The following is a 7904-nucleotide window of genomic DNA, read 5'->3' as shown; positions in this document are numbered from 1 at the left end:
TTCAATTTTTGATCGTTACTTTAATTTTTTTTTGTTTATGTCAAACATCGGAGTTTTTGAAAGTATATGGTTGATCATGCTTATAATTAGTTACCCACAAGACCACCCACCATTACAAAAAAGTTAATTTGGCTAACCAATCAAAAGCTTTAAGCAATACATTTTATGGTCTACTTTTGGATTAGTGTTGAAAATCGACCCCACATAATCCATGAGTGTGTTGAGAATTTTATTAACTCTTGCGTTCAAAACAAGCAAATAAAAAATCATGATTTCTTATGGCTTTGGGATGTTTTCATAGTTTATGACAAATGAACCTGACTAATTGTGAGGCACTTAAAAATATTTTACTGAGCCATCAATCGGTCCGGGTAATATACTGATATTTATAACTCTATATAAAAATATATTTTATGATCTTCCATTCTTTGTCAAACGCCGTTTGTTGTGTGTGTGTTTGTGTGTGTGTGTGTTTTGCGTATGTGTATATGCGTGTTGACGACAGTAAATCAATAATTTGTTAAAAGGCGCTAGCTTGGAAGTTGTGAAAGCAAGTTCGTTGCCTAAGTCTTTTGTTTGACCAGCAAGGAAACGGCCTTTTCTTCATCATCTTGTTCTTCTTCCCTCTCTGCCAATAAATCACTTTATATTTATATTGATATTTTCGTTGTACACTTCTCGCATTTCGAAAGTATTTAAAGATTTTTGACTTTTTATACTATATAAGCCCAAGAGATGTTCGTTGTGAAAGGAAGTTCGTAGATCGTATGCAAATTTGCTGCTTCTTAACATAGAGAAAAAGACAACACAAAAAAAAAAAAAAAAAGAAGATGGAAAAGCAAATAACCAAAGAGACAGTTGGCTGGCGGGACAGAAAATAGGCAAACGGAAAAAATTGTAAATCACAGAAGTGCAGCTGCAGCAGCACTGGCAACATCATCGCCATCCTGCGAGTTTCGGACCGAGTTTCCGAGCCGCAACCCCATCGACCATTCAAAAGCCGCGCATAGAATTCACCAGCAATCTTCGGCATTCCCCGAGATGGCAGCGTGTTTGCGGTGACACGAGATTTTGGTGGATCGTGATAGAGCAATTATTCTATTTTGGCAAAGCAGTCTGGTGATTTTATCGAGTGCGTGCGGTGGCTTAAATGCTGATACATTATAAAGTATAGTGATTGAGGCCTTCTTTCGGGTTTAATTCCTGCAAACCAATTATGCTTCATTTTGTATATAAATGTCGAATAGCTCCTGAATCAATTTAAAATTCTTTATCATAAGAACACCCAAAAAATATTATTACTTACATGTTTGAAGAGAAAATATACTACCATAATATCACAGAACTGAAGATTAAAGTTTTCTATAATGAAATAATAGTACAAAACATATTAATTCATATTTAAAGTAAATACGCATCAAGCTAAAAATAAATATTTGGTTATTATACATTTTATAAATCTATAAATACTTCTAATTTATATAAGACATGTTCAAAATTAAAAGACAGCTGTACTGGTGCTATTTTTATTTTGTTCAGGCTTTAAGAAGTGTAATTGATAATAATTAGACTTTTTACTCAGTTGCATTAATATTTACTACTATTGACACGACAGACAACCGCTTTATATGGAATGCAGCATGGTCGCGTGCCAAATTGCTCAACTGCTATCGCCGTAGATCCCATTAAAACGTTTCACTCTTTATGGATTTGCCAGTTGCGATTATTCTCTTGCATAATGCCGGGCAGCAGGATCTCATCTCTAGAGAATCGCTGTTTATCTCGAGTGAACGTTGCTGCGTTGTCAAATCGGGCAGTGATTTGTCTCCAATCGGTAGTCTCTTGGTTGGATGGCATTGGTATTGGGATTGGCTTTGGCTTTGGCATTGGGATTTGGATGGGATTCGGATTCGGATTCGGATTCGGCTTTGGCGTCGGCTTCGTATTCGTATACGTATTCGGATTGGGAAAACTTTTTGCCTTCCCGCTGGCCAATTGACACTTGAGAGTGGCCCCGCCCCGCGGCCAGCTGCTGCTGGCAATTTATAAACGAAATAAATTCAATTGACTTGTTTGCCGCAGCATTTACAGTTGGCAACAATTGCAGCAATGCCATAAATCGTTGGACAAGCATTCGAAGCAGCGATTCGATCCCCCCCCCCTTTATATCCCCATCGCCAGAAGTTCCGCTCGTGGCTCTGCGTAACAATAAATTTTCAATGCAAACAAGTTGGCAAAAGAGTATTGGTATTGGTCTTAGTCTTGGTCTTGGTTTACCATCCTGGCCGAACCAACGAAAAAGCAAGCCAAGTCCGGCAGCGGCCGCCACAGCATTTGTTATTTGAATTTCGAAAATTATGGCCACAAATTTGTTTTATTGCCAAAGTCAAGGCGTGCAATCATTAAATGCAACAGCATGCGGTCCCGATTCTCGCAGTCTCAATGTCTCCAATGGTTCCCCATTCTCCTCCTCTCCGATTCTCTGATTCTGCATTTCCCTGCCTCAGTCTTTATCTCTATGGTATATATATAGATTGGCACCTGGCGGTAGAGACTCCCAAAGTCCCCGGCTCAACTTGAGTTATGCATTGCACTAAAAGCGTTTCAACTAACTTAAATATGAGCACATCATTAGCCTAAAATTGTTAGTTTGCCGACTTGGTCATGGCCTACAGACGCCTTGCCCCGCGGATTCTCTTCCAAGCTGGGCGTGCACTGGAAAAATCAATGTATAGTAAAAGAAACTTTATTTTTCAGCATTCAAAATATATGTTCCATTTGTGGGAATAAATTAAAAATAGTTACACTAGTATGCAATAATTAAAAACGGCAAGTAAAAAAAATGGCTAAATCAATAAAGAAGTCTACAAGTTCTTAAAAAGTAAGTATCAGAATATTTGTATTACTTTATGTAGATTTTTAGTATTTAATGAAATTATAATTAAACAAAATGGTCATACAAAAATGTAAAAATTTACATAAAATAAAATATTTTTTTTTAATGAATTTTAATTAATTTTTGTAAAATGTATTTATTTATCTTTATTCACATTCTGGATCCCTATTATCTAATGTCCCGCAGTTTGATTTTATATCTCTGCTTTCTCGCAGTGTAGTTAGCCACAGTTTCAAACAGTTTGAGTGCTGCAGCTGTGCTGTGCGCCGTGTGTTGTGTGTGCATCATAATGTCTGATTAACACGTGCGCAAATTATAAGATTTTATGCATTAGCCACAGATATCAGAGCCCGAGATAAAAGCAAAAATGCCCGGCTTGCCGCACTCTCATCATGGTGCGGATGATTCTTGATACTCGATTCTGGAGTCCGAAGTCTGAAGTTTATAGTCTAAAGTCTGAATTTGGATTCTAGATTCTGTTGTTTTGGAGTCGTCTCAAGTCTGGACTCGGGATCCATGGCATTATGGAATAATGTTTTATGCATGTGCTGCACGCACGCTCAACCTGGACATCATCAAATTCATACTCATCTCATCGCTTAGTTTTCAAGCACTTTATTAGGAAAACTGCTTACACCGCCTCATATGTTTTTCTTTTTGGTCTGTGCTCCTCCGCAAGTCATGTGTTTTTCAAATTGGAACGCTCTTGATTATTCCTTTGGAGCCAGCCTCCTCTAAAAGGGGCGTGGCACGAGTGGTCCACATTTTCTGACTTTTTGCCATATAGAAATTATGTAAAATCGTTTGGTCATAATGTCCAGGCTAGATTATACATAAAAGAGTAGGAGGTGCAGCTAAATTGTACTTAAAAAGTGGGTGAAGTGTTTGGATGATTATAAGAAACAGTTCTTAACGGAACACACCCAATCGTGCATTATTTAACAGAAGAACAACAAATGGTGTTAAATTATTCAAGCTGTCTAAAACGAAAACATATCAAGGATTTTGATACATTTTAGTGAACAAAAAGCTTTCGATTCCTTTTGTGCTCCTGAAAAACAAATGAAAGTTATTCTGAACGTAGTAAAGAACAAATTATTAAAAATACTGCAGTAAAATAAAACTAAAAAGATTTAATTAAAAAAAAATAAATGACTAATAGTGCATAAATATGCTAATAAAACCCATAGTTAAGTCCGCATTCAACTAGATTTATTAATGGGAAAACTTTTTTTCCCGCTCCAGGTGATCCGAATTCTTCAAACTGAAAAGCCATCAGATAAAACCAACGAACGGCCCACACAGCAAATCATTTCGCTACTCCAGAGCCGCAAAATAGAGACTACGCATCGGTTTTAGTAATCGAATTTTATGACAATTCCATTAAACGGTCATTTACAAGAAGGCAACAACTGTTCGACAGATATAAGCCAACAATCTGCGGAGCTTAGCCCACTCGCCGACCGATCCACGCCCACACCCTCGGGCAAGTCGAATAGAAACCACGATGGGCTGAGCTTTTCGTTTATTTTTGTTCGGATTCTTGTTATTTTTACGAAGGGGGCGAGAAGAACTGTTTTTCCAGCCTATAACACGCACAAATCTTGCATATATTTACACACAAACGGGGGGGGGGCTAATTTTAATTTCTGCTACCTGCTCGACTTTCGAGATCTTAAATCGCCCATTCTATGCAGAGAAAAAAATGTATGTATTGTATGTACAATATACAGATAAAAATAAAGAATTTAATTAATCAATTATTCAAAGCATAGTCATAAAATAAACAAGACGAAACGCTATAGTCGAGTGCCATCGTCGGCCATAAGATACCTTTTACTCAGCAAACCGATTTAAAAATTATAAACATGCCCAGAGAAAATAATAATTTAAGTCCAAGAAATCTAGCTTTTATATTTAACGAGATCTCGGCTATTGATCCCGATCAAGAATATATCGGAAACACTTCCTTATAATTGTTGCATACTTTTCCATGAATACAACATATCCTTTTACAATACGATTAATAGGTTTACAAATTGATACTTATTAATAGTACAAATTTACTGTTTGGGGAACCTTTAAATGATTTACAAATATGATTAACAACATACAAACCATTCTTGTTGTATAACAAAACTATATATTTTCCAAGAATATATTTTTATCGAATCACAAAGTGTATGACGCATTATTTTATAATTTGGCAGCCGAGACTAATATTCATAATTAACATATTTAGTGGCTTTATTTTCCACCGTGTGTCAAAACTATTCCATCCGCTGCCAGACGTAATTACTTCCTACCCATCCGCCATCCGCCATTCGCCATCCTGGTTCGCATCTCCATTTTGCAATGGAGGGCAGTAGAGGCAAACTGCATCGGGTTTTTGGTCGTCTCTCTCTAAAGATTTTCAATTACAACCGATCAGAGAAAAGGGGATTGTGGCGGGTTAGAAAATATGGTGCGCGTGTTTGGTGGCGTTGCGTGTCTCTTGGCATGTGTCCACGCGAAATTGATATCGAACATAATTTTTTGTTTTTCTTTTAAACATATCTTTTTGTACCCCGCAGCGGCAATAGCGTAGGGCATATAGTTATCGTGGGAATAGCAATTAAAGGATTTTTAAAAATAAATGTATAAAACATAAGACATAATACAAAAAAAAATGTATATCATTGTACAAATATATTAGAGTCCAAAAAAGTAATTTTTTAATTACAAGCCCCTTCAAAATATCTAAATTTCATATAAAGAACTCAAACTTAAATTTTTATATTTAAAAAATATCTAATTAAATTCTTAGAGATATGTATTTTACAAAGTTTTAGATATGATTTCAAGACATATGTACAATATGTAGACCTTTAAATATTTTTTAAATAAACAAACTATGTTGAATTTATAAAGGAAACTAAATTCTTTTCTAAATTAATAGGTATCTACGTAGTGCAAATATTATAAATCCAGCATCCCCCTTCTATTTTTATTTGCCGTTCCTCTAAGCATATATACTTTACCCCCACTCTTCTGGGGGGTTTGTGTGTAAAGAGGAAATGGCTGAAAAATGCTAACAAGATTTGCACGATCCGCCTGCCAACCCCATGGCTTGGGATCTTGGCATTGGCAGTGGCCAGGGTTCCAGCTCCCAGCTCTTTTGCTGTCTGCATGATGACAATGACAAGGCTGCAAGGTTACAAGTTTTTCCAGATCGAGAAGAAATAAAAGGGGGAAAATGGAAGGGGGGGCGTGCAGGCAAAGCGGGGAGACAGGACAGAGTTTTTCCCGGAGTTTCCATCCAAACACTAAACAGCTCGTAAACACTTTGGCTTTATCGCCCAACTTGCTGTGGTGTGGTGTCTCCCCATATTTCCCCCTATTTTTCACAATTCCTCACCAGTGTTTTCCCCCTTTTTTCCGATTTTCCGCTGTCTGATAACATGACGCTGACAATTGCAATTGTTGCTGAGCTCATTGTTGCTCTGGCTGCTGGAGATTTTTCTCGTCGCTTGTTCATGTTCGTGCTATCAATTTTATGTTAAAATTTGCACTACAAAATTGGCAACAGCAAAAGTCGACGAAAAAGGAGAGGTTCAAAAATAGAACACTTGATGAAAAAAAGTTGTAGCTTAAATTAAGAAATCTTTTAACACATCAGATAAGTGAAGAAAACTGTTTTGGATTAATGGAAGTTGGGAGTAACATCCATAAAAGGAACATGAAAACGTTTCATGGCTATCTTTTTAGTCCAATTAGTAATCCTTAGGAAATATTAACTTTTTGATTTATCTAATGTTTGATTAAAAAGCCCTAGCCAGACCCCAAATTATAAACATAAATTTATATATTTACTCTGTGCTAGTTGTGAAAACAGGAACTCTTCTGGCCAAGACACTTTAACTAGTTTTAGTTGCCGCTTTGTAACGATCAAACCGATCGACCAAACTGGAGCTCTTCTAATCATTCCAAATATTTACCATTTTTGCACGCTAATTGATAAACATTTCATTCCAGCTCATTCGCTACACCTTGAAGTAGCTGAAAAATTGCTATTTTTCATTACGGACACGAGCATGTAAGCTAAAAGTAGCACTTGAAGTGGATCTCAAAACTGGAACCAGGAACTGAAGCCACTCCATCTTTTGACTGCAAGTAAAGAGGAGACTACAATGTTTGAAAATTGATGAGCAAATGGAATATGCAATTTGCATACATGAGCTGTTTCTTTAATTTAGGTAAATCTGAAATTATCCAGAAGTATTCCCCCATTTCGAAGTAGTGTTTGTATTTGTCCAGCGTTAACCTTTGGCCAACTCAATTAATTAGCCCACTCAGTGCTGTCTGAAAATCTCATTATTTATGCACATAATCTTGACACCTTTGGGAATGTTTTGAAAGCCATCTCCCCCAGTCCACCACATACGTCCGAAGACCATGTAATACCAGTTGAATATACTCGTGGAAATGCATATGCGCGCTACACTCGATAAGTATACGCAATGTGCGTTTGTCAATGCCGATTATGATTGTCGTCGCCCCGCGCAGAAAGTTTTCCGAGGAGTGGAAAACAGGGGGAAACCCATCGAGAAGCCTCCACATTATGGACAGGAAATGCTGGCCGGGCCACAAGTTAAAACACGCGCAAAAAATGCTGTCAGATTTTAAGAATTTCATCCAATTAAATTTCCTTAAGTTTCCATTGGTCGCAATATCAGAACGTGATGACTGTAAGTGAAAGATAAAGATGGGATTGAAACAGAAGCTTTATTTTATATATAATAAATTTATCTTAGGTGGCATGGCCTCTAAAAAATAATTGTGTTTATATTATATATAGCCGTAGAGCTAATATGTTTCTTATTATTGTTATTATAAGTAAATTTTTTTAAAGATATTTAATTTTTGTTAGATTTGTGTTATGAACAAACTTAAATACTTTATAGGATACGAATAAATAATATATATTAAATGGTTTTTTTTCCTGTGCAAACACATGCGAACCGAGCAA

General features: G+C 36.6%; 1 long non-coding RNA gene across 2 annotated transcripts in view; it reads right to left on the bottom strand.

The window, feature by feature from the left end:
• Positions 1–7068: 7068 nt before the first annotated feature.
• LOC108147671 overlaps positions 7069–7904 on the bottom strand; it is a 55411-nt gene continuing 54575 nt past the window's right edge. For both annotated transcript variants that reach the window (XR_001774531.2, XR_001774532.2), the window contains exon 3: positions 7069–7621. This is a non-coding gene — a long non-coding RNA (uncharacterized LOC108147671). The remainder of the gene's footprint in view (positions 7622–7904) is intronic.

Source organism: Drosophila elegans, unplaced genomic scaffold, assembly GCF_018152505.1.
Source record: "Drosophila elegans isolate 14027-0461.03 unplaced genomic scaffold, ASM1815250v1 contig_149, whole genome shotgun sequence".
NCBI classification, from domain to species: domain Eukaryota; kingdom Metazoa; phylum Arthropoda; class Insecta; order Diptera; family Drosophilidae; genus Drosophila; species Drosophila elegans.
This window is presented reverse-complemented; position numbering and strand designations above follow the sequence as displayed.